This window comes from Falco peregrinus, chromosome 7, assembly GCF_023634155.1.
Source record: "Falco peregrinus isolate bFalPer1 chromosome 7, bFalPer1.pri, whole genome shotgun sequence".
Lineage (NCBI taxonomy): Eukaryota > Metazoa > Chordata > Aves > Falconiformes > Falconidae > Falco > Falco peregrinus.
In genome coordinates, this window is record NC_073727.1 from 15,188,027 (window position 1) to 15,215,991 (window position 27,965).

Below are 27,965 nucleotides of genomic sequence, written 5' to 3' on the forward strand. Positions count from 1 at the left end.
TGCTTAACACATTTTGAGATGGGTCTCTGCTGCTCTGCCCAGCTCAGAATCCATGCAGCAGTGCTGCAAACACTGAACATAACCCTACCATAATTTTTGTAGACAGACTTGCTCAGCTGGTTATGCATAGGAGAAATCCTCCTCCAGGTTATTAGAGGAAGGGCTGAATTTCATTGTTTTTCTTTTCTGCAGCATATACTTATAGATGTACCCCTCCAATGCGATAAAATTAAATATTTATTTCAGGGGAGCAGAGCAAATTTTTTATATAGATACAAAATCAGCCCATCTTCATCTAAAATTCAACAGAAGTACAGGCCACGCCTTTCATTTTACTAGTAACTTGGCTCAGGGCTTTAAGCAAAGAGCCTAGGGGCAGTAGCATCTGAGAAGCTTCCAGCATCAGCAAAAGAAGTTCAAACCTCCCTGGGCAAAATGTCCTAAGCTCCCTGGGGAAGCCTCAGAATGGCAGTAAAGGCATGAAACACCTGAGAAAAACCCTACCCCAAATCTCTAAGAGTGTGTTTTTTACAAAACCTTGTCAATATTAATGTAGCTTCTCTTCCAACTGAGAACAAACAGAAAGGACTAAAGCTTTGTTTCAGCATCCATCCAGACAGCTTTCTGAAGCAACAGATGCACGAACCCGATACTGGCTGAGAACAGAGGAGATGCCAAGAAGGAGACAATACAAAAAAAAAATCACAAAAACCCTCACCTGATAACCAAAAGAAAATTCATTAATTTTATAATCAGCTCCTAGGCAGCCTAAAAACCCCATGAGCAGCATCTTCAAGAAGTCAGCATAGCTCTGTTTCTATGCCAGGCAAATTACCACCATTCCTGGAAGTGACTCTTGCTTCACCCAGTTATAACCAAGTGAAACATGGCCATCTGGTCTGAACTACTCATGGAATCTTCCCCTGCAGCAGCTGGAGTAAAACTAATGCTTGTTGGGGGATCATCTCACACCATGATGCTCCGAGTGGTGTAAGTGCTAAAATGTCACAATGAAGAACCAATACCATAGGACCTGGAAACATTCAAGGACAGGTTGGATGGGGCTCTGAGCAACCTGATTTCGTTGAAGATGCCCCTGTTCGTTGTAGTGGGGGGTGGACTAGATGACCTTTAAAGGTCCCTTCCAACTCAAACTGTTCTATGATTCTATGATGTTGGACATCTGAGAGTAATTTGTGGCTTGAAAAAGGACTCACTGATGAATTTGATCCCACCGTTGCGTACTGGAGGAACACCCATGCTGTTTGCCTTTTCCCCAGCCAGTTATCTGGATTATGCAGCAGCTCCCATGCCAGCCCAAGACCGTTGGTCACAGCTTGACAACCATCCAAGGGGCTTGAGAAACAGCTTGACCATTGCAGCTCAGACCAGACAGGGACAATAAGTCTTCATTTTATGCACGCTGCTTTTGTGTGAGAGCAAAGCACAAGAAAAGGCTCCTGCCTAACAACCCTGAGCAGAATAATTTCTCTACGACTCAGCACCAACAGTGGGCAATGTTGCAGTAGTGGCAAGTTCTTCCCTTTTGCTTATCTTGGAGGTCAGAGATAGAGATAGAGAGAAACTACAAGTGAATGGCACAACAGTCCCCCACAGTTATTTCCTCTAGGCTGAGGAACAAATGTGGAAGGTCTGATCCAAGAAAGTAAGAACCTATCAGCAGGTACTACAGCTTCCATGAAGCTGCGCCTCATTTCAGGTGGTGTTGCAGCTGTCCCTGAGCAGGGCCGTGGTGGTGGCTGCAATAGCATGGCCCTTAGTTCTCAGAGGCAGAAACCCACTGAGAGGTCTTCACGCTACAGCAAGACATTCAGTCTGCAACTACAGTTGCCCATGATTATTCTAATTGCTGGTAGGCTTTTGGCTATTCTTACACAATTTTCATTTCCCATCCCGCATTCTTGATATAATCAATCTTAGTTTTCCCTCTCTCATCACATATAGGGTGAGCTACTCTTGCCAACACCTACATGAGCCTCCAACTTGCTTTCTTCCCCCTTTCCTCACTGACCTTGTCTACATCTGAATTGTGGTCACAAATGAAAGGATGATTTAAAAAATGCTCTGTTTGAAAGGCCAAAGGCAAACTGGGAATACAGACACCTGTGTCCTGTCTCTGTTGGTGTGAAAAAGGAGAGAAAAGGTCACTCATGTGGGAGTCCCGTAAGAGTTGTTTTACCTCGCACTGTCGCTGTGAAAAGAGAGTGGTGGCTTTGCTTTATCTTCTCTTTTATGACATCTGAAGGTTGGGAGAAAGCAGGATACAATGGTAATAGAAAGCTAAAGTGATTGCTTTAGAGCCAAATCCTTTCATAATGCCCTTAAAATCTCAGTGACTGCAAAGTTTTCAGGAAAGAGTAATATCTTCTGTTGGCCAATTTCAGTTGATAAAGCTGCGGGGAGGGAGAAATAGAGCTTTGGAGCATGTGAGCACTTCTTCGAATCTCTGTAGACTTTGAAATGTCATTGTTTCCTGATTTACCTCACGAAACATAAACTTTACTAAACAGGGTACATTAACGACAAGGTGTGCAAATGTGCCTTTTCAACTCAGGAACAGAGTTACTTCTGTTCCAGACAGAGCTACCTCTTTGGACCTAGGATGACAAATAAGTCAAGTTTAAACATACGTAGTTGTTTGTAGGCCCCAAGACACTTTATGGCAAATTCGTTCCAGCTACTTTTCTCAATGTCCCCATACAAATAAGACCTAAGCATCAAGGCCAGGAACAAGAGAGGAGACAGTTACGTACAGTCTGAGGATATGCAGCCACAGTGGCTTTTATATATACATAGACACATGTACGTATGTATGTATATATATATAAATTAGGAACCCTGAAACTTAAATCCATATGCAGGAAAGTACGCAAACAGACAGAAAGCTGAAGGCATTTTGGAAGAAAAAGATACTGCTGCTTGCCAGTGTGAATGCAAACTGCATATAGGTTTAGTATCTTACGCTTTGGGGGTTTGAGATTTTCAGCTGGGTAGTTTTCATCTAAATAGAAGGCAGGTGTTTTTCAAAAGGCTTTTTCTTTTAATGCATCCAAGTATTTTTCCAATAGAAAAGGGTTGGCTTTTGAAGCAGAATGGAAATTTTTAATTTGATCTGAAATTTTGTTTATTTTAGGAAAAAAAAAGTGAAAATCAACCCTGGAAACATTCTCACTAAAAATGCTGGCTTTAGATCAAAAAAAACCCCAACAACCTCTTTTGAGCTCTTTTTAAATGAAATATTTCCCTTTAAAACTTCAGTTTTTAAAATACTATGCTTATTTTTCTTCAAGTTTTTAATTGGGAAGGAAGAAGAGACTAGAAGGTGATAAGTAGAATCAACATAAAACCTTTGTGGGGAAAATCAAAAAGTAAGCTTATGTTAAAATGATGATATCGTCAATTCAAAATAATTGCCATATTTTGATTAAACAGTAGAACATATGGCCACATCTGACAGGGCTGGCAATGTTGTGTAGGTGGCTCCAGGGGCTGCACCACACTGGAGAAAAGTTGCACTGTCAATAAAACCAGCCACGGGCTGTTCGCTTCCTATCTTCCTATATGTTAGGCTCATTAATGGAACATCAAATCCACAAATGTGGACATAAAGTCAGCCTATACATTCCTAACTACAGATACGAGCATCCGACCACTGCTTGGGGCCTGTGTTTGAAAAGCAGGGCCATGTCCTGAGGGCTGTAAATCCATTCTTTTTTGATGGAAAACAAATCTCAGCGGGTTTCTTTCTTTTTTTTTTTCTTTTCTTTCCTTTTTTTTTTTTTTTTTCCCTACAAAAGAGTCTTGTATTCTGCACTGTGAGCCTGAATTGCAGTGGGGTGGGGGAAGCTGCAAATCCAGCTCAAGACTTGAAAGATTTCCACTGTCATTGCTAGAGCTGTGCAGAGTCAGAGCCCCTCAGTGCCAAGAACAAACACATCATCACCACCACATAATGCAAACATGATGCTCTTGTAATCTGCTGCGGGACACTGGGAATCTGCCTCCTGGGAGGAGAAGCAGGCAGGGAAAGCCCTGGAAATCTTTTTTGGTGACTAAAATCATGCTTTATTGCAAAGTACGTAAAGGGCCGTCTCTCCTTTCCAGGCTGACTTCCCACCTGCAGTGCGTTGCTGATTTAATAAGGGCTGAAAGGGATTATCAAGTTGTGAAGTTGTTTGCATCCTACCGGGTTGTAATGAATGAAGGTTTTTGTTCGGCTCAGCCAAACTGAATGCTTCTTGGAGTGATCATAGCTGGGGAAAGGCTGTAAGTGACCAGCATTTTTAGTACATGGTTAATGCTTGAATGTTACATGATGAAATGGTGGGTGCATAAGCTTGTTAGTTTTGTACCGTGCCACTTTCCCTCACTCCTGCCCCAACACTTGCTTCAGGCTAAGTCCCTGCAATGGTTTTTCAGTCTGCTTTGGTAATGCAGCATTCAGTGAAAGAGGAAAAACTTGGGACCTTCAACTCCTGTAATTAATGAGCAACAGGAAAGTTCCCTCGCAGGTCTCTGTGTTCGCCTTCCTCTTCTAACTCTGCCCCAGGTTGCCTCACCCTTGGGGAGTTTGTATCAGTTGCAGTTCTGCTTACAAAACTAATGGCAAGAAAGATGCTCATTCCCTGCCAATTCCCTGCAAGCCAGTCGCATCCCCTGCTGAGCAGGACAAAGAGCGCCACAGGCACGCTGGAGTAAAAGCCTCTTAATCCACCTCATTTTCAACCTAATAAAAGCAGAGCAACTCCACCCAATTAGCAGACACAAAAACCACCTGTCCCTTTGGAGGCAGAGCTGTCTGAGTGACAAGAATTTAAAACTCTTCTCTTCCTTGACCGCATGTTTTTATAAATCTGCCACCTGCGTGAGGAGCAGGACCCGGTCCTCTCCTAGACTGTCTTCTCTCCCTCTCAAAAGGTCAAACCTGCCCTGCTGCAGTCCTCACCTGCCAGTGTGGCTGGGATTTTCTCCCTCTTTTTATCCCAGGAGACTGTAGTTGTTCCTGGTCTCTCATGCTTCCTGTCCACCAGTGGACTTTGTCTTGAGATGCCAACACAATAGCGAGGTGTCCTCTTGGCCATTCTCTACATTGGTGCTGATGCTAACACAGTGGTACAAACATGAGCTTTACCAGATCAGGAGAAGATGCAGAGCTCAGATCTCCTCTTCATCTAGGAGAGACAAGCAAGCGCAAGCTGTCTCAATGGTTCTGCTCTTACTTGAAATTTCCTCTAGAACGTATCATCCACCATTCAGGAGTCCAAAGCAGCTAAAACCAAAAGTCTGATATCTTCCTGAACTTTCCCCCTGCTTCAAGAAAACAAACAACCTCACCATCTGCTCTCTCATAGCTCTGGTTATCTATACGTCTCCCATCTCTTTACTTGTCATAGCTTTCCACAGCCCTCCTCCATCAGCTGTCCTGTTCAGACATTTTTTCATTTCCTTCTCCCACTCCTGCCTCTGAGCACTCCTTCCTTCCTGCAGATAACGTTGAAAAGGGATCTCAGCACACTTAATCAAGCAGGGTGCTTACCCTATCCCACTTTAGTCTCCCAAGTCAGTCAACGAGTCTTTCCATACTGCTTCTACAGTTAATGAAGATAAAACACTCCTCCAGGGGCCGAGGTACCATCCCTAAGCCAAACTCCTTCTCTGAAACCTTCAGAAGGGCCTGACTGTTCCTCGGGAACCCAGGAAGATGTGTTAAGTTGTCTGGCAGACAGGTGACATTAAAGTGGTATGACTATATCACAAAGACATCACTGTCTCCTATTTCAGGTGCTACCTGAGTGCTCATTTCTCCTGTGATGTTGGAAGAAGTTACAGGAAGAAAAAGCAAGTCAGGAGTTCATGGTGGGTTTGGTGTGGGGTGGTCCACAGTACAGTCCAGGCTCCAGTAGCTGAAAACTTCTGAGATTATCAGATGGAAAAAGTTACTGTTGTGGGTGTTACTTCATTGCTGTGAGAGCTGACCTGATGGTCACTGCATCCCATTCCAGCACCAGCTGCACTGCAAAGTCAGAGGTAACAACTAACATGAACTGAGCTTCCCTTGACATTTATGTGCGCGGAGAGGTCCTGTTGTAGAGTCCACTGGTTTCTTAGCAGCCTGTTCTCCCCTCCCCCAGACTTTATTCCTGACTCATGTTTACCAGCTGGAGAAAGCATGACAAAATAGTGAAGAAAAAAAAAAAAGAAAAAAAAAAGACCTGCTTTGAGCATTAAACTTCATTGCTGAAAGACTAGAGACTACTGTATGGCCTGCCAAGGCTTTAATTGTCAACTTATGTAAGAAAGACTCTTATTTAGTCCCTGTTTGCATTCATCAGGGGGTTCATAAAACAATTATAAGAATCTGGTGATAATCTTCTTTCAGCCTTTATACTCCAGTCAGCCCAAAATATCAACCCAGTAGATGATTGCTTCTATGTGAGGTCACTGAACCACTGACTGGCTCTCTGACTCTTTGACTTTATTATTATTATTATTAATTGGTTTTATTAGTTACCACTACTACAGGGCATGTGAGTCATTCACCCTGTCCACAGTCCTGAATAGCTTCATTGTATTATCCTGATCAAAGTTGGTCCTTTCTGTTTCCCTTTCATGTGATCTTCAAAGTCATCTTTGGGTGGACTGAAAAATAAAAATCTCAAAGGCAGTTTTAGGCTGAAACAAAGATCGACAGCCCCACATTTTTGGTAGTGCAAAGATTAAAATCTTATGGTGTTAGAGTGTCATCTTGTGAACTAAGACAGGCGTGAGACAGCCACAGATCCCAGCTGGAAGCAAGTCAGTGGACTCTCCCCACTAGATTGAGGGGCTCAAAGTGAGTGAATGACAGATTCTGGTACTTCAGGTTAGCTTGAAATCATTTCACATACTGGATATGAAATGTTATACTTTAGTGCTAACTGGTTGCTGAAAACCCTGTCTTGTGTGCAAATGAAAATAAGACTTTAGGACTGGTTTTGTATTCTTCTTTGCAGCTGGAATGCAAGTTGTATTTCATGCAATGTGCCTGTCATTTTAAAGACAAACTGTTGTCGATCAGATCTTTACATAAATCATTGATTCAGGCCTATATCTGGAAAGTTTCAGCTCTTGCAGGACAACGTAATATTTCAGTCTTTGATTTTGATTGCTGCATAGACAGGAGGAAAAGGAACATTTTATCAATGCTATATTATTTTCTAAAGAACTGAAACATGTTAAAGTCTTGTTGAAGACCAGGGTGGTCTAGAGATCCTGAGGTCTCAATTAGAGCATGTGCTTAAGTGTTTTATTAATGTGATGGTCTGCCTGGCCTCCTGAGTTGATGTTGGTATGAAATTCATGTCACAGAGACAAAGCAGTCAGATTTAACTCCCTTCCTCATAAGCTTGTACATCTGACTTGTAGGCAGGATGGTATCAGAATGAAGTGAGGTTGAATTTCTACTTCACTGCTCTTTAAATCCAGTGTCATGACAATTTGAGAACAGAGGGGATCCAATAAAAGAGATTAAATATCAGGAGAAGTGAGACAAAATTTCTTTTTGGTCTTATGGGTTGTCCTTTCAATATAACTGGATAGAAATACGAATCTCTCATGGGATTTTCCATTATGTCATAATGAATAAAACACTCTGAATTAAAAATATTTGTCAGATTCAAATATTTCTAGAGGACAAAATCTGGAATTTAACACTTTTCATCTAAAGATGGAATTAGCTTGGGGAAAAAAAGAAAAAAATCATATCAAGAAACCAGCAGAAGATTCCATCACTCATTGCTTCCAAGATCAGAGAAATTTCCTCTGCTGCAGGAAAGGAGTAATTTATACTTACTTCGTATATAGTGGTGAGAGAATAGAGCTTAATATAGTGGTAATAAGATAAGCTGCTAAAAGCTTTTACAGAGAAACCAGCAACTTGGAATGGGATTTTCACCGCTGCTACTGAAAATGGGCCCAGATTTGAGGGATATCTTTGCTAGAGATCTAAGTACATTAGAATTTGAACAGAACTAATATTTTTGGCTTCTAAGCAGAACTGATTTTTTTTCTCCCAAGTTAAATATTGGCTGATTCGTAAAGTGTCCCTGAACCTAAAAAAAAAGGGCATAAATGCTGCCTTGTCATATTTGTGTATAAGCCAATATTTAGCATGAAGAGAGAGGTGATAAAGGGATGCAGTATGACGTTTTGAAAGGAAGTTGTGCAGAACTTTTACCTATAGAGCATAGGACGCTGCAATTCTCTTCTACATCACAAATTTCCCCTTTAGGTGCCTGATCTCCAACTGAGTTCAGTGAGAGTTCAGCCGTTTAAATCCCTCTGTGGACTGGACACCAAGTTACCACCTTAGAGCTTTGATGAATTAGATATTCCAGTGTTCCTGAGAAGGGATCCAAATTGGCTTTTTTTTTGCTGAGCTCACAGGAGGTCAGAGAATGACTGAGCCTAGAGACAGGAGGAATTGGCAGTTGTAACTCGGAGACTGGGATTTCGCAAGGTTGGAACAAAGGCACTGTACAGCATCATCTTTGGGTTATGATTTGGCAGATTTAAGGACTGTGGGAAGAGGTGTTCTCACAAACAATGAGCAGAACTGCTAACATAGCTTTTAAACATTGCAGCTCAAAGATCAATTTGGCTTTGGCCTTTGCCAAAGCTACTTCTTAACAACTGACTTGAAAACTGCAAGGATGAACTGTCTTTTTTCCTCCCTATGGGGCAACCACATTTTGACATTGTGGTTCCTAAATGACCGGCAAATAATTTCTTATGCTGGAAATGAAGAAAAGGGAAGGGAAGGAAAGAAAATAAAAGAAGCAATCTTTTCTTTTCCTCCCCCAAAGTTAATGAATTTTTTATAAATGTGTAAGCATGTCACTATTCCAAGCCACATCAAATCACTCCTAAAATCTGTATTTTAAAAACAGGAATGTGTATAATATGAATAGCTTAAGGAATAAAATGCAAAAAGATGTTGATGATGCTGGATTGCCAGCCAGCTGGAGAATTAAAAGAGAGGGAGAGAGCGTGATGAAGAGAAGAACAAAAAAGCCCGTGTTTCACTGGCCAAGTCAACAACCCTGTTTTTTCATTCGCCCCTCGTTATGGAAAAGTGTACTCAGGTTGTCCTGGAATCCAAGTTCACTGTTTTTAAGGAGTCACATCAGGGAAAAAAGCATGATGCAGTGCAGAGAATTTGACAGGGAACATCTGGACACCAAACTACTGGAGCTGCCATGTTTTGCAGAGGGATGGCTCTGAGGATGAAATGGAATGAACTGTAACAAATATGGGATTTTGCTGGCATCTTTAATTTATTTAAATACATCCCTGGCTTTTGAGCTTTTTTTTTGTTTGTTTTTTTTTTTTGTTTTGGATAATATTTAAACAAGTCAGAAATCCTCTCTCCTTCCTGCCCTTCATTACACATGACAGGGAGTGGATTGCTCTGGCCATCTGTAGATTAGGAGTGAACAGAGCTGCATCTGGATGGGCTGGGGATCACATGAATGCTCACAGCAAGCCCTAAGCAGTTAACTCGAAACCTGCCCTTCCCTGGATGAGCCAAGACAGTATCACAGTTTTTGCCAGGGTTGTGTGAAGTAGTGTTGGAGCCTTGTAGCTAAACACAGCTAGAGAGCGTTTGGGGGCCCTCCCTAAGTTAAGCACCTCTGCCAATCCTGCATGTGTCTATGAGTTTTGTTTGATAATAGCATTTGGCATTTATTGTGTGACATCTTGAGCTTATGAAGCCATTCCTGAGGCTTCACTGTAGCCCTACTGTGATTATAAAAGCTTCACGGCAGAACACAAAAATAAATGTGTCAGTGTTTAAAAGAGGGAAGAGCTAATAATGAGGTGGACAACCTGCAGGTCCAGAGACAGAGGGCTCGTGGCAAGCCCCAAAACCCCACCTGGGAAGAAGCAAGGTAAAGGGTGGGCTGCTGAGGATGCTGCTGCTGACCCCACCGAGGACCAAGCCAAGCCCTGTGCCCAGGGGTTGGTGAGATGATGGCTGGGAAGCCACTACCATCCCTCGCCTGTGAACTGCTGCCAGAGGTTTCTCCCCCTCCCTCAACTCTCTGATGTATGGGTATATGTCCTGTGGCTGTCAGCCATATGTTGCTTACAGGGATCAGGAAAGATGGTAGGTGGGAATTTGTGTGGGAGAAGTGGCCATGGTGGGTTTTTCCCTTTGAAGCTATTTCCATCTCAGGAGGTATGTTTGGTTCCTCCTTTTACATCTAATATGTTAGGGAGAAGGATAGAACCACCCAACTACAAGAGGAAATCTTTGGGTTTGGCCTGAGCTGCTACACGGTGAGGACTTTCTTCTTCAGTATGTCAGTGTCCTTTCTGAAAGTGATGGTGCACAGAAGGACTTTTTAAAATCTTTTCTAAAGAAAAAGTCTTGGTTGCAGGTACAAAGCTGAAAGACATCTCTTCTGGGGTGGGAATCTGGAAAGAAAACGTTGGAGAATGCTTTCAGACCTGCCCATCAAAGGAATCTGTTCTCTGTAATTTTATTTTATTATATTGAATAATAATAACTGGTCCTTAAGCTGTAGGATTCATTTCTTGTGGCTCTGACAGTAAGAGATGACTGTATGAGACACTGACCCATTGCCCTGAACTGACCTGCCTTTTTGGGCAGAGAAAGTGTCTTTTTCTCCATGCCTGCACAGACAGACCTTGACCCAGGTGGTGAGCCTGCTTAGCAAAGGGCCAATTCATCATAAATGCTGGCTTTCATTATGTGGATATTTCTTCTTTTGAAACTAGAGCCAGGCTGCCAACTCGCAGCATTTTAGAGGATAATTTCACCCACTATGGAGTGGGCAGCAGTGCTCCCTCATGGCAGCAGGGATGGCTGGTGCATGGACGATGGTGCTGGAAAGCCCTTGCTGGTGCCCTGACTCATGGTCTGCATGACCTTGAGCTTGTCCTCAGCTGCTTTGCACCAAGGGAGAGGAAATGTATTGCTCAATGTAGCTCAGGCCTCGCTTCCAGACATTGTCACGAGGGTGAGAAGGGCAGGCGGGGATGGCAGCCAACGCAGGGTGACTAGCAGCAAAAGAGCTGCTGACAGACAGGAGGACAAATTAAGTCAGTCAGTGCTGGCTCTGCTGTGGGGAAAGGTCAGCACCCCTGACAGAGTTTTGATCGCTGCAAAAACTACCCAGTGCTGAGTCTTGGCTGTGCTGGAGGTGCCTAGAGTGTCTGAGCATCCAGCCCAGAGCCGGCTGCCGTGGGGAGGCAGGAGCCATGCCGGACATCCCATGGGCTTATCTTCCATGGCTGGGCACGCTGGCTTGCCTGCTATGGTCCTGTGGCTGCTTGCTGCTCTTATTTGCACCCTATCTAGCAGCCTGACTATTCCTGAGTCAGGAAAATTTCTGAATGCAAAGATTACACCTAAAGGGTTTCGTGAAAGAAAGAAAGAAAAAAAAATCTGAGCTCTCCCTTTGCTGAAGCCAAGCTGTTGTCAGCTTAAAGAAAATGTTTTCTCTTTGTGTTTGGACAGTTTAACAGATTTATTTCCCCCTCCTTTCCCTCCCCCTCCTTGGATGAAGGTTACAGGGATTTCCACAAAATATGTTTGGAGGAGCCAAGGCTTCAACACCAGAAGTTTTTAGTCAGACCGTTGGAATGATCAATAAATCGGTACCAACTGATCTCAGAGTCTGAGGATGTCTACGAGGCACAGGCAGCTCTTTTAGGTAAGCTGGAGCAAGTGAGTAAGTCCAGTAGCTCTGGAGCCAAACCCTAAAGTGGATGCAAAATCATATGGGGAGCCAGTGCTGTGATTTTCAGTACAAGGGTGATGTAATGATTGAGTACAGTTCAAGTAAGTAATCTAGTCATCTGTTCGCAATTTTGAATTATGGCTGATGCAGTCTCTGCCTGCAAGCCAGCAAAAAGAGAGTGAGAATTACAGTTATTGAGTCAAGCCAAAGGCAGGGAGCAGCATCTTGGCATCGGCTTGGGGAAGTGGTGGGGTGGGGGATGCGCAGTTCGAAATGCAATTTGGGGTCTAGCATGAGCCTGAAATTTCAGAGACAGCTGGGATCTGAACAAAAAGGTGGTAGATGGACAGTGCGCTGAGAGGCAGGGACACCTGTGTCTGGTTGTTGCCCCAAAGAAGAGGAGAGACATCAATCCTGAGCACGAGTAACCAAATCCGAATCCATACCACCCAAGACAACTTCTTTGAACACATACTCATCTGTGGTGTTTGAATTCCACTTAAAATTTAGAGCCATCCAGGGCCTGACCTTTAGCAAACCACAAAGGCAACCCATAAACCACAAGGCTGGAATCAGCGAGCGAGGACAAGTAAATCCAACATATTAGCATAGACTTTCAAGTGCAGCTGGTAACCAGGGATATTACGAACGGGAGACAAACCAGTAGCATCTATGTAAGATCTGAGAGTGTAAAGCTGTACTTGGTAAGGGCTCCACTGAGGTCATCACCCAAAAAGGGGAATAACACAGCGTGATGTTTAATAATAGTAGGTGGCTGACTTCACCCCCCGCCGGAAACAAAATATTTTTGTCAGAAACCGTAAAAACATGACATGAGTCATCTTAAAACAAACAGTGGCTCAGGTGCATCTTAGAGCAGAGGATACATGGAAAGTCCCAAGATGAGACCATCTCCGGAGTGCTGGGTTTTGGGCAAAAAGCACATATTGTGAGCTAAGCATTGTAGGGCCTGGTGGAGATCTATTGGGACTGGGATAGTAAAGGATGTACTAGTAGTAACTGGGAAACTAAATCTGGCCCCAAAAATCAATACCAGAGCCGGGGTTTTTTGAGAAGATGAATAGCTTCCCCATACAGTGTACATCTGAGGGATCATCCACTAATGATGGAAGATCTTTGGGCACTGAGCAAAACACTAACAAATAATCCATTACACCAGTCATTTATACCCAACCTGCAGTCTCCACTGAAGGTTATATTTTTCCCACTCTGAGTTCTAGGCTGACTACAAAAAATAAGATAAAAACACCTGTTTTGAAGTTTTTGCAGAGAAACACTATACTTCAAAATATTTCAACTGTTTGTCAAATACTGTTATGCATAATTAAGCCCGGAGGTGGCTGCCTTTCTTGCATGGGAGAAATTATGCATTACACTTTTTGTGTGGATATCTGGTGACCTCTTATTCATGCTAGGGAGGAAGAGATTACTCAGAGCTGTAATGTGGTTGTAATGTTCTTTTGTGTTTGCCGTAGCTGCTTTATCTGGCTCATCAGAGACTTACATGTATGTTAAAAGTCTCATGGTGATTCAGTGGAATTATTTTGACTTTATAGTCATATTTGGATATTTTAAGGGTATTTGGGTCAATAGGTATAAGACCAGATGCAGCATTTACACCCATAGTTGAGTTCATTAATTGAAATACATAATCCTGAAAAGCATCTTGCTTGTTTTGAAGATGTTCTTTCTATTTGCTGTATATTTGATCTTTTTGGGAATTTCTGAAATCCTAGCAACAATAACCATCCTATTTGTTGAATTGTTTGAATTAAGACTAGTCACTCCACAAGTACTTGCACTAGATAAGCCTGGTTTCTAAAGGGTTTGTGCCTCGTGTTGATTGACTTTTAAACTCAATCGCACTGAGGATGCATGTGAACTTCATTAGACATCAGAGAATCCATACTGCAACAAATGAGTGGTGTGAGATGCAGGTGTTCTGTTTTCTTCTAAGTCAGGAGTGCTGGCTGAAGTCTTTGCACAGTTGGCACATATCTACCATCCTCTACATGGAGTCTCAGGTATCTATTAAAAACTGAGCTCACGATGCAGTCCTTTCTTCTCTGGGAAAATTAAGAGGCCTTTCCTTCTCCACTTAGCTGCCTATTTTTATTTTTAAAAATTACAGGGATGTAATGCAGCTAAAACCTCTAATTAGCAGTAACATTTGCTTGAAATGGTTAAAAAAACCTCAATGTGCAGATTGTCAGGTAGGGAAATACAGACAATGACTCAGTATGTCTGAGTGAGTCTCTTTCCTTAAGGAAGGCTTGGTTTTGTCTGAGGAAAATTCTTATGGCATCAGTTATGACATTTTGCAGCTTGGTTGGTCCAAATCTGGAAGGTTGTTACTGCAATTGCAGGTACCTGGATACAAGCCCCAGTTTTGAGGTGGAGGCTCACAGAAGGTGCTGCCTTGGACATCAGTTTTCTTTTTGGTATCTGAAATGTGGCAGCCCTCACCCCTTTTACTAATTAATTTTATCCCCTTAAAAAGCCTCTGGTTGTTCCTAATTCCCATTATGAAAACTCTGGATACTCACTTTATCATGCTACACTCTTGGTTTCACTGCATTTGGCTCCTTGTCCAGAGTCTAAGCAAAACAAGCTTAAAAGAGCAAGAGGATCTCTCAGGGGATGGATCTTCCCTGCTTTGACATAAGCCAGGAGTTGTTCTGTTCAACGTCAGTTTCAAAGACTCCTTGGTAAGAACATGCAATCTAAAAATACTGGAGACCAAGATAAATCTGGACAGATTATAATTGGGATCAGGATGAAGTGGTTGTAACCTCTCCAGTAGTGTGGAGGTGGAGGCTTAAGACCCCAGCCTGGCCACTTGATGTGATCTGGAACATTATTTTACCACTCAGGATCAAATACATCCCAGATATTTTCATCTGTCCTTTCTAAGCATTTGTACCGTTCATTCCCACACGACCTGAGTGCTGATAATGTGGCTTCTGTATATTTTGTTTTCTTCCAAAGCAAGATTGTGATGCTTGCCTTTCTCCTGGAGATGGGCTGGAGGGCAGAGGGGTTGAAGTTCGTCATTTCCTGTTGATATATGGCTGCTGAATAGCACCTTGTTGAAATAATACATACATCTTACGAAAAGTCCCTTTTTCACGTATGCTCTACTTAAACAGAAGAATTTCTGAAAGAATAACACTGACAGAACAGCATTTCTCTACCAGGTTGTGCAGCCCTGCTCCTCCAAGCACTTCCCCCAATGCATGTCAGCTAGGATCTGGGCGGTGAGCTCACATGACGCCTTGGAAAAAAGACAAAAATCTATGAGGCTTTACAGGCACTGCCTACTTTGGTCTAGCTCAGTATTTAACTCTTGGCCCCAATGTATCTGAGTGACTTTTTCAGAAGCTTTTTGACTTGAACGCCTCAGCTGTATTGACAATTATCTCTCCTTTCCCCTCCAGCTACCCCATTGAAAGAAAACCCTAATTTCCCCACAGCAAACCTCGCTGTTGACATGTTATGCATTGTTCTGCTTCAGGGTGAGCAAAAAAAAAGTTGGAGGCAAATCTGACTAATCTCCCCTGAAACTGTGAAATCAGTGAAAAAAATTTCATTTGGGTACAATTTCAGCATTGTACCCACGGGCCAACCACAGTTTTTGAAAGCGCCTTCAGAGCTACCCAAAGATAGTGTTGTAGTCATTAACGTCACTGATATTGTTGCCTGAAATAGTTGCTTTATGCTGCAGTGGACAAAGAATTCCTTCTTATCCCATTGTTTTCAGAGCTACTGTGTTTGGGACGTTCCAGGACTGCTGCAAATTGCTTCAATTCTTTTCTGACGTGTCACTCACTAAATGTTCAGGGAGCGTTTCTCTAATCCTGTCCAGATGAGCTGCGGATTCCAAGAGGTTTCTGTTTTTGGATGTAGGTTTCTGCCTATATGCTACTGTTGGGCTCAAGTTCATTCAGAGGAATTGCATTAGAGGGTATGCAGATTTATTTCTTTGCTTCTGCTGAATGTGAGCTGAAATTGTTTGGTTTTGCCAATTGCCTTTCCTGTGCAGGGGGATCAATGTCCTTCCTTTGCATTTTTCATAAATTAGAGTTATGAATCAGAGCTTGATTTTTATTAGTTTTTCATAGGGGCTGCTTCCTCCTGCCACCACTTAATTCAGTGGGAATTTTTATTATTCCCAGTTCTTTAACAGCTGCATATTGGGACCTCAGATGGATTGGAAACTCTGTATTCACAGGGAAACACACTGACAGAGACAGTTTCTGCTTCAGAAATTAGAATTTCAAAAGAAAAGGCATATATGAAGTAGGAGAAAAATAGTATGTTCTCCTTAATGCAGGTGGACAGAGAGACCTGGATTGACTGATAGACCCAGTATCACCCAGAAAGTCTTCTGCAGTTTCCCACTGGACATCTTCCAAGTCTCAATGTGACACCTGACTTCAAGTTTTCTTGCATCTGTGGATGGATTTCACATTTAAAATTAAAAATCACGATCACTAAGTATCAAGTATGAACTGCACCAAACTCAAACGGAAATATCAACCAATTAAGTTTATTTTGATTGACATGCTCTAACACAATACCCTGCTCTCTGTTGTATACAAAGATTCGCTGGTTTCTGTCCATAAGCAGAGCTATTTTGCAAAATTTTAGCCAAAATTATTCTTAGGTTAATGTCAGAGGAAAAAAACATGGTTACGCTGTCGTGAAAAAAACCCATCTAAACAGCTGTTTTGTCAAACCTTTAGTAGACTTGGTCTGTGGGAGGAGTGGGATGCCCTGAAGTCAGGGTATGGCTTTGGCAGTTCTGGTGAAAATCCATCCAAGATTGGCAAATGTCTCTGAAAAATCTCATTTGGGGGCTGCTCAGCTATCCACTTCAAGCTTATAAGGACTGAGGCACTTGGTTTTTCTTTTTCCAGAGTGCCTCTGCACTGACCATAATCCAGCCCAGAGCTACAATAGAAGACCATGATTTTCTCACCGGTTGTACCTCCCATATGGAATCCATTTCAGTGACATGCTGAAGAGCTGAAAGACTGTAATTACTATGCTTTAAATACTCACCATCCTAGTATCGTACAGAACACAGGGGAAGGAAGCAGCCTCACAGTAATTCATCTTAATCTGATGGTGAGGACGTTGGCAGGCCAACATAATGAAGGAACTGGACGGAGGGCTTGCAGGACTTACACAAAAGTTGTGTGGAGTACAGCGGGATGGAGCTCCAGGCTTTGAGATAAGAATGGTAATCAGAAAAGGTGAGGGTGACTGGGGTGAAGAAGCCTGATGGGGTCAGTAGAAGGCTCTATGCTTGGTGTCACAGAGGAAAACAAATCTCTGTAATGGATATAATTGTCCCTAAATTATTCTGTATGCTTCTGCTGCTGCTACTGACTGGTTTCCTCTGATGTATAACATCAGTTTCTATTTATTTCAGGGTCAGAGAGTGAATGCTTCACACTCCTGTAGTCCCTTCCATGATATCCATCACACTGGTATCCAAATATTTCACTGACATTAAAGCACTTGAAGGTCTTTGCAATATTCCTGATGAAGAGAGGGAAGAAAGTGGGGCAAAGAAAAACCTGACTAAAAGTAGACCATCATTTCAGATGCCCAGTTACTGGTATCTGTGGCCTGCTTTTGCAGGGATTACAGGAGGCCAATTTAAAATAATTTCTGCAGCTTCAGAAAATCTCGTAACTAGTTTGACTAGTTAGTTTTGGGGTATTTTTAAAGTTACCCAAATCTTATTTTATGTTCTTTTGGTGAATAAAAGACATTACAAAACGTGCACATTCGGTACCAATCCTAATCAAGCCCTGGAACAAATGTCAGTACTCTTTGCTCATCAGTTTGGAGGAGCCTGAGGAGTAAGCATGAGAATCCCAGCATATTCTTGTTAATATTGGATGTCACCAAATCATCAGGCCTCCAGCTCACCAGAAAAGTAGAAAAAGGGAAGATGAGGAAAGATGACCCAGATTCTTCCTCATTTCCCTTACGACTCTGATGTAATCTCAAGGTGTTCCAAGCCAGACAGGATAAGAAAATATTTTTTCATTACAGTGGTAGTTTTAAGACCAAATGAATCATATATGCACTGTTCTCTGTTCTAGCCAAGAAAACCTTCTCAAGACACAACGTCAAGAAACAAGACTGTGAATTAAGTAGAAATTTTAGGAGAAAGTTAGAAGGCAGAAGACAGTGAGGTAGAGGATGTGGCCCAGAATTGGGAATCTGGCACCGAGTTCTGTTCTTAGCTCTCCCAGCCCCTAGCTGGGTGCACATCACTTTCCTTTCTTCACTCACCAGTTTTCATGGAGCCCACAGGCTATAGGGTAAGAACGTGAATAGTGTCTGGGAATAGAAAACAAACACTGAAGACCAGTTCAAATCTGTGCAGAACTGGGTGAAGCTCCATTACCAGGACTTTTTTCTTTGAGGAGATGGGGGAGCCATATTCAGATAGATGCTGATGTGTGTTCTTTCCATTAACTCCATCAGAAGTAAGGCGCTGGATTTTTTTTTTATTTATTTTTTTTTAATGACAGATAGCCTGAAGTACTCTTTTTCTCTGTCAACATAGATGCCTCAGAGATGCCCTGTGGCTCATGATCAATGAAGATGCTGAAGTCAACTCCCCACTGCAGAAGACCAGCTTAAACTAGCATTCTCAGTGAATCTTAGATGTCAGCCAGGGAACGAGGTAGAAAAAAGTTACTAATTTGTTTATTTTTCTATAACCCAAAGCAAATTTGTAAAAGCAGCCAAGGTTCATTCAAACTCTTAGACACTAAATATTTGTGAACAATCAGAATTACAGTATTTTCCAAACAGCTTTAGCATAGGAAAAAGCAGGTTGGAGGAAGGGTGGGAACAGAAAGACTTGCACAAATACACATGTGCCAGTAATGCCTTTTTAGAGGAACTGGGGTCCTGGGCATGAGATGAGTTTGCTCTTCTTCATCAGCAGTTTCTTTTCCTCTTTGCTTAGTTTAGGAAATGAGTCTCCAATGTTCTGTTTTCTTTTCTTCCAGAAATCAGACAATTAAATCATAAGCACATGGTCAACGAAAAGAGCTGCTGACATGCAAATACAGATAAACAGACTGGACCTCCATCCTTGGAACTGTCTTACAAGGTGGTCTAGTGGGACCTACCGAGATATTTTTAGCTGTGACCTGATATGGTACTTCTGTGGTAAGGCCTGGCCCTTTTCACTAGGGCTTGTCTGGTTATACTGCTAAATTATTAGAAGAATCCCAGTAGGGCTTAAGTCAACTGTTACTCACCCGGACAATTTCCAAGACACAGGTCAAGACTTGACAAAGGCCAGAACACTCTCCCAGCTGGCAGCTCTATGTCTAGCCACAGTTGCTTTCAGATCGCTCAGCCATCCAGTGTGGGACCATCTTGGCATGTACGGAAGCAGCATAGCGATGATATTTACAAGGCCTTTACGATCCACCTCCTTTCCCTGAAGCCCATGGGTCCTCATAGTTCAGGATATTAAGATCACGCCTAAACCCCAGTCCTTTCTTTGAGACGGTTGCTACTCCTGGCACAACTCACAAGGTATTTCCACCTAGCTGAAAAGCAGGCTCCCAGATGTGTACTTCCCTCTTGTCTCACTGACTAGTTACTAGGTAAGGGGAACATGTTTAAATTATTTAGGTGTCTTCATGAGGATGCAAGTCTTCCTGTTACTTAGTGTAGACAGAGTTAGTTACTTCCAGAAAGCATCATCTGATGCAGGTGCTGAAAACGGATGCTCAGCTTCATCCTTGGAAGTTGGATGTGTGTCTTGTCATAGACTATAGGGACCGTTTAGGAAGGGCAGCCACCCAGAACAGACCGCTACAGCAGCCGTTTTACACTGTGCTGTATAAATACTGCCCAAACAGTGGGCTGGAGGAAAGCTGAGCTCAGCGCATCTGCTGGTGAGCTGTCTGTGGTAGATCCAGTGTTTCCCATGCTCACTGCACCCAAGCAGGATGAAAAATCTATATGTATATGAACAATTAATTTTACATGAGCTCATTCTAGGATGGAGGGCTGGACCGCATATTAGATGAATGGGGGTTCAGGCCTACTTTTTCAGTGAAGTCTTGAACCTCTGCCAGCTCATACCACTTGGGAATCTGGCCTGTTGCTCCTTATTTGTACATTAACTTTACTTAATTGGTAGATTTTCCATGCTTAATGATTACGAATATTTAAGCAGGAGTGTTTGTTTATGCTTGTTTAAGCAGGGAAGGTACCATTTCAAAGAAAAGACATTTCAAGAATGGCCTGACTGCAGTCCCGTGTAAAATCAGAGGTTTGTGTCTCCCGCGTGAGTTGGTGGAGCACAGAGGGTGGCATTCAGCAGCAGTTGGACAGCATCTGCAGCTCGTGCATTGGTGGGAGATGAGGTCAAGTCTCGACATATTGTACCTACATCCTTTTCCCCCATGCCGCAGCTGTCTCTGAGTGACTAGAAATGAACGCAGGTGGGAGTGAGCCATAAGGAAAGTTTAGAGACCCAGAAATAACTGAGTCCCCTCCCTGCGCCAGTGTCTTTGTGTGGGCCGTATATTGCATATGTATTTTCTGGGGCAGACTCAGATTCTTTTGAGCTTGGCACATTCTGGTTAAGATGAACGCATCCAAGTGTTGACACAAAAGCTGACTACACCATATACCATGGCCCCATGCCACCTCCAGCTGGCCAGGGGCCGGGCTGGCATTGGCTTTGGTTACTTGATTTAAGGCAGCTATAGAAAGAGGGAAGGGCAAAGGGTGCCTGAGGTGGGTTTACCTGGCATCCCAGCTGGAGGAAATGGCCTGCGTTCTTCTGCAGAATAAGGAGAGAGGGATGAGTAGAGGGAAATAAAGTAAATAAAGCAAGCCAATGGCGTCATTAAAAAGGGGGTGTATCACATTTACTGTGAGAACATGTGACTCAGACATCCAGACATGAACATTCCTCCAAAGCCCCAAATGCACACATGGAACCAAATTTTTTTGGCTTCCCAGAATGTCTTAATTTTATGATTCTGTGACTCATTAGAAAAAGCAAAGTCCCTAGACATGCTGCATCCAAAGTCCCTAGACATGCTGCATCAGGACCCAGTAAACACCAGTTGCTGGTGGGGACTCGGGGATGAAGGAGCAGGTGAGGGAGGGATGGAGGGATGAAGGGGAGAGCGAAGGAACAAGACTCTTGTCTTCTCTCCCTGCCCCCCACTTTCTCCTTCTAGTGGTTTTGTAAACATGTTTCTCTCTTTTCCTTTCTTTTTTTTCAGATTGGAGTGGAGGGGTTAACAGAGGTCATGTTAGTTTAAAAAATTATGGTTAACCTTACAAGCTGGGTTGCCTTAGGTCACAGTGATACAATCCCCCTCCCTTCTCCTGTGCAGCGGCGGTTCACAAAAATTCCTCCAGCGCAGGGAAGGACGGGGCTGCCAAGGCTATGAGCAACGCAGAACAGGCTTACCTGTTTTTATACACTGCTTAACTAATTATTTTAAAAAGAAACAGCCAAGTTGGAACAACTACCTTTTTCTTCGAGGAGGAACATTTTCCCCTTTTCCTTTTTTCCCCACGTCCCCCTTCTCCTCTCCTCCCTCCCTTTGGTTTTTTTTTCCCCTCTGTTGCTTGGCTTGGCGTTTGCAACAGGTTCTCGATATCTGACACCTCTTGAAAGTGTAGTTTGGCAAACAGGAATCAAGCCCAGCTCCAAAAGGGCCCTGCAAAGGGCTCGCTGTGAAAACACCTGGGTGTCTCTTACGCCTCTAAGAACCAGCCCTGCTTCTGCAGAAATAACAGCTGCCCTCTCCCTTCCCACCCCCCAGCCCCTGCTGTCCCTTCAAAATAAAATTAAAAAATAAATAAAATGCTTGCAGTGTTTTTGTAAAAAACAGGTGGTTCAGGGGCGCTGCGGAAGGGGATGAAGGCCATCTCAGCACGAGTGTGCAAAAATCCTGCGCAGGGAGGGCTTTACTTAACGCACGTACATCTGCAATTCGTTTTCCCAAGCTCAGGACAAATTAAGAATCTCCCAGCAATTAGGGGAGAAAGCTTCAAAGTGCAATCAGCAGTTCTTAAAAGAGCATGTGCTGGGCTTGGAGGGAGGCTAATCCCACTGCCTGTGCTGGGCTCCTCTCTGCAGTGTGCATTTTCCAAGGCCAAAATTTTGGCCTGCTTTTCAGTCACACCATATAAAATAACAAACACGCAGTCTAAGGAAAACAATTTTTAAGACACAGTGGAACCCACTTTAATGAAGAAAACTGTTAAATGCATAAAACCCCCATGTGCCAATGGATAAATGTGCTGGAAGTGTGAACTGTTAAACCAACAAAATTGTTAACACATCATACTGCTGGGCAAAAAAATAAAATAAAAAAAATATAAAAAGGGAGTGAAACGGTTTTCTAACATGCAACCCACTTTGCCTTTATTGTTCACATTCCTGCTGACATAAAGTTTCCTGATTTGTCCCCGGGGCCCAGAAATATGGCAAAAGCGGGAACATTAATTGTATTTGCCCCCTTTAAACTGCCCTCCCTGCTTTTTAGCTCACAGTGGCCAAGAATAGCTTCATGGAATGGGGAGGGTTTGCCCTTTTTTATTTAGGGTGATGAGTGAACAAGTTCATGTGGATATTTTTTTAAAATTTTTTTTAAACTAGCATAAAACATTAAACTATGCTTGAACATCTTTTTTTCCTGTATCTGTGGGGAAAATCAGGACTAGTTTTGCATTTGCTGTTTCTTAAAATTCTGAAGTCCTTCCACGTTCATGGTTTTCCTTGGGGTCGATGCTGAAATGAGGCTGTTCCTGTGGCCTCTATGCTCCCTCCAAAGATGTGAAGCTCTCAATGAGTAAAAGCCTGATCTCGTGAGAGCCCTGAAGGCAAACACTTTGATAAGTGTCCAACCCTGTGGCCGTGCTGGCTTGGTGGAACCTGGATCCCTGCCTCACTCCGAAACATGAGAAACTAAAATCAGTCCATTGAATTTATCTTCATCCGACTCCTAAATTACATGCTGTTCACAGATTTCATTTCCGCAGGTGGTCAAAATTTTCCACCAGAATGTGATTTCCACAGAAGATGGGCTTTTGTCACAAATTAAGATTTTCCCTGGAAAAAAAAAAATTAAAAAAATGCACCAAACCACATCTTTACTGAGCACTGAACTTTTCTTATCAAAAAGTTTTCCAAAACTAGAAGGGTCTGCAGAAAGGAATAAGTTGATGTTTCTTGCGTTTATGTTTCCTTTAATGAGAAAACAAGAAAAAAATGTGTAGTAAATTCAAATGAAAATTAAGAAGTTAATAAAAACACTCATAAGGGGAAAAATTTAAAATATTCATTTCTGTTTCATAAAATGATTCTTAAAATTTTACATTTTAATTGTACATCTTAAATGTACATCTTAAAATTGCAGCAGCCGTTCAGCTAGGGTCTGTGCTGCTGTTTGCCTACCCCAGGGCCCTTTTAGGTGCTGCTCTATGAATACAGGTATGAAAGTGCATTTATGATGACTAAACTCCAACTGTGAACTGCGACAATGAGGAGTTTATTCCTGCAGTTCAGAATGTTCTCACTTTTCTTCACTTTTCTGTGTCCCTTGCAAAATAACACGAGGTCGTGCCTGGCTTGAGGATGGCTCCTCTTTTTCTTGGCACTTGCTGGTTTTGCTTCTTAGACTGGTGTTTCCAAAGACATTCCAGTCCCTAAGGGGCACTAAATATGTCTTGCGTTGCAGAGTCTCCACAGGGCGGCTTTGCATTTCCAATGTGCTTGCATCTCTTGCTCCTGAGGAGGCTCGGTGGCTGTGTCGTGTATTTGAGACTGCTTTACACACCAAATAACCTGAAACCAGAGTCAAGTTTTGTTGTAGTTAAGCAAAAGAGTTAAGTTCTGGGTTACAAAAAAGGAAGTTACACTGCAACAGAAGATTATAAGCCTTAAAATCTGACACTGGCCTCTTCACTGCTTTGCATTTAGGGACTAACCCTGGGGCCCTTTCTAAAGGTCAGCCCACTGAGATCTGGCTGTTTTGTCCCAGTTGCAGGTGAAAACCATTAGGGTGTCACTATGCAAGCAATGCATAGGTTGCTGTCACGCTCTCCACTCTACCATTGCCAAGGTGCATTTTTAACCTCTTCTGCTAATTAATTTCTGGGGCAGCAGTTTTGGTGTCTCCTGATGATGAGGCTGCAGACAAAGTGTTTCAGAGTCGTTTAAGCCTGGCTTTGAAATGAGCCCTTTAAGATGGGTGGGTGATCACGGGAGCTCTCTTTCTGCAAAGAAAGCATGAGAGTGTCCCACTCCCTCTTTCCAGGCTGACTGCAATGTCTCTCACCTAATATCAGCAACCAAAAAGTCAAGTGTCTTGTGTAGCTACTTGTTCCAGCTTCCCTTTATTAGTGGAGGGAGATGGAGGGCTACTCATCCCCATCTTGAAATATAAATCCTATCTTTGCCATTAACTTATGGCCTTCCTCAAGCTTTCAACACAACATGTAGTTGCATACCATTGGAAATGTTATCTGTGTAACATTTTTTATTATTAAGCAATCCGAGGTATAGTGGTGCATTTCCACAGAGACCACCCACAACTGCTGGTTACAGTGTCAGGATGGGGAGAGCTTCAGTTCTTTTTTTTACCATTTATAATATCTTGGGCTGCCACAGGGGCTTCAAAGCAGGAGCTGTGTGATCCACTGAGGTCATCTTGCTATGGCATGAGTCACAGTCCCCTTTGCACAAAATGAGAGTAATCATAAAAATTCTGGGCTAGAAAGAGCATCGAACTATTCCCTTGCTTTGTGGCTGGGTCAGGAAATCTGGTTTACTCCTGACAGATGTCTGTATAATCTGTTCTTAAAGCCCCCCAAAGCCTTCCACAGTAAATCACTTTGAGATCTAAAGGTGAAAAATGCTATGTAAGACCTGAATATTGTTATTATTATTAACAGTGTTGTTTGGAGGACAGCTTAGCAGCACAGTCCCAGATGGCACTTTTAAAAAGAGTCCAGAAGGAATGAGTTATAGCGAGTTTCACCAGTCCTGGTGGAAGTGCTGAGCCAGTGCTGCTGGTTGTCCTGCCTGCTGCTGGATTAGTCTGAAATTAAACTCCACAGCCTTTGCCTGTGTTCACACAGAGGCCAAGGACTGCCAAGGGCTACAGGGCTGGATTGCTCTACTGAAGCCACTGCTGTCATTCCTGAATGATGCTTGTTGTGAAGCAAACTGGGTGATGCTATTGCGGTCCCTTCTGCAGGTGCCATGTGCAGAATGCACGGAGTATGCATCTGCTTCCCCCTTCAGAAACATGGTCCATGGTGCTCAGTTGAACTGGCTACGTAACTGGGAAAGCTGGTAATTGTGTATCTGCTCCATGGCAAATGTGGGCACTGATCCTGCACTGTGGATCCTTGGCCTCAATATATACAAATTCTGAAATAAAATTGCCCCTCAGCTCCCAACCAGAGTGACCCTCTGTTCATTTAGTTTCCAACATGCTCCAGAAAATCATATGTATAGTCAAATATAGGCCTATCATTAAAAGTGCTCTGGGCAAGGGATGTTCTATCGGCCCCTCCATCTTTGTCTCCTACCTACTAGATACCTCACTAAACCTCACGGTTTCCCTCTTCCCCCATTGCCCCTGGTGCCACCCCAACCATACTCAGCTCTAACTGGCAAACGAATGAAACCATTCTCAGAAGCTGAAGGTGGCCAGCGTTTGGACTAAGGGTTTCAGCCTTTGCACTCAAAGCTTGAGGATTTTGAGTAGAAGACAGTAAATTTAAGTATGGTCTTGGAGAAGTTTCCTTTCTAGCTAGTAAATCTAACTCTGCCAAGACACAGGTTCAGGCACGGAAACTCAGGTGCAGACCCTGGCATCTGTAGGTGATACCTAACACCTCCTGAAGCTCACACAAGCCAGAAACTGTTCCTGATGTGGGTTGGATGTGGCTGTCCTGTTTGAGAGACTAAAAAAGCTGAATGGTATGGATGCACCTAGGCAGTGCTCTTTAGACTCCAAACTAATGAACAGATCCATTTACTTCTGGGTCTCTAGCTATATAGTAAATGAAAGAGGAAAAAACCCAGAACAGTTTGCCTAGTTTTTATTCTTATAGAAAATTGTATGGAATCATATCCCTCTTATCATATCACATTGAAAAGCACAATGTATCCATATGAAGATGTTCATTCCCTTTTGAATTTTGGAGGAGGGAAGGTGTTACACCATTTTAACCAAATATATTTGATCAAGTTTATGAAAAAATCTGTGAGACTTTCCTTGAGAAAAATTAGGGTGCTGCGCCCAAATTTAACTTTGTCAACAGCTGCCTACACAAAGCTGGTGTGGTGTCCAGAGATGCAGACTGAAGGCAGGACGGCAGCAAGGCACAACTGTGCACTGAGCATGTCGCTCCGAGTGAGCACTCTCGACCCTCGGCAGCAGGAGCACAAAACCCGTCTCTCTTCTTTTTCATGTGGACTATCATGTCCTTGTCATGGGAATCGGAGATCACGTCTGTGTATCCTGGTGAATAACTTAATCTGGCTCCGCTTCTTGCATTTGTGCTGAGCAACATGGTGTCTTGTCTCCTGGTACGTGCCTGGGATTACAGCGGTTAAAGAAGCTGCTGTATTTTGGCCTGGTATTTGGCACACCTGGCAGAGAGGATCCTTGCTTCGCCTGCATATTTATTTCAGTAGACAGACAATCTCCTCAGATGGTTAAATGTGCACAATATCCCCAGCCAAACACCAAATTACCTTCCTGTGCTCAGGCTCCCGTATCTGCCGTGGGGCTGTGCACTGTCAGAAGGTTGCCTGGCTCTCAGTATTCTTGCATTTATGCCACAGTAACCAGTTTAGAAAATAGGCAGGTATACAAAAACAGTCATATATGTGAAAGAATCCTCTAAAACAATGACCAAGTGTTTGTTGCCTTCACATTTCTATAGGTGAAATCATAGGTTTATTAGAACTGGCATAACTACTCCCCAGGCATCTAGTCTGTGTTCTCCTTTCTTTAGCCAGGGCGTGTTTTACTTCAGTTACCAGCCTTCGAAGAGGAAAAAATTTGGATCTTAATTCCTCCCTGGCTTAAACCTTTGTATTTTTTTGACTGTAGATTTATGTTCCAAGAACTTGGATTTACATAAAGACGTATCTATTTGCACATAATTTGCAAGAGTTCCTTTTAGCCTATAATTGTGCTAAATACAGTTGTGGAGGCCACAGCATACCTAAAGTATTGCCGAATGGATTTTTAGGAGTAATTTTTTTCAAAAGTGTGCTAAAATAGAAAGATCGGAGGGGGAGGGGGGGGGGGGGAACCAACGGAGAGACGAAAGATGGCCTTGCGGTTAAAATCCTGGCCAGCAATTGAAGAAATCTGGGTTCAATTTCCAGCTCTGCCACTTACTTCCTGTGTGACCTTGGGCAAGTTGGATAATCTCAGTGTGCCTCAGTTCATGGGCATGCTAATAATATTGCCTTTGTCTCTCATGCTGCCTAGAGCATGAACACACCACGTGTTTGTTTGCACAGCTCTTGGCACAACTGGGACCTGGTCTCAGCACCGCCTTCTTGCTCTACTGTAATGGTAACAATAATCGCAATAATGTTTTCCCTCAAGATGATGTGTTGAAACAACAGAGTGAGTGGTATAAAGGCGTTTCTTTGAAGGTCTTGTGTGGGTGCAATCAAAAGGAAGGAGCTTCCCTTCTCCTGCAATGGAAGCCCATTGGTGACACCATCACATACAGCTCTGCCGAACCTGAGAACCCAACAGAGGTTGTTGGGTACTAGTCGTGTCTTTCAACACCTTGTTGCAGGGTGTAAGAGGTTGTAAGAGACAAGTGTAGTCTACAAAATCCAACAAAAGAGTATGGAACTACACAATAGTATGGAGTTGTGTGCTCTTAGGGCAGCTATGACTTCAAACCTATCTCACCGAGTATCATCATTCTCCTTCTCTTCACCCAAGCAGGTCTCAAAATAAAATACCTTGAGTATTTTACATCCGAGAGTAAACAGGTTGAAAGCGGTGGGGCTATAATAAGGCTGTTAGCATGGAGTATCTTATCCAGATGTGACCTGCTAAGCTTTGTGATGCCAAATTATGAGATTAGTGTTGTGGATTTAGATCACTG

The 27,965-nt window shown here is 43.0% G+C and overlaps 1 long non-coding RNA gene across 1 annotated transcript in view; it reads left to right on the top strand.

Moving 5' to 3' along the window:
• LOC114012665 (uncharacterized) overlaps positions 1 to 27,129 on the top strand; it is a 69,323-nt gene extending 42,194 nt beyond the window's left edge. The window contains exons 7-9 of the long non-coding RNA XR_003555280.2: positions 11,595 to 11,741; positions 15,550 to 15,753; positions 16,709 to 27,129. This is a non-coding gene — a long non-coding RNA (uncharacterized LOC114012665). The remainder of the gene's footprint in view (positions 1 to 11,594; positions 11,742 to 15,549; positions 15,754 to 16,708) is intronic.
• Positions 27,130 to 27,965: the final 836 nt, after the last annotated feature.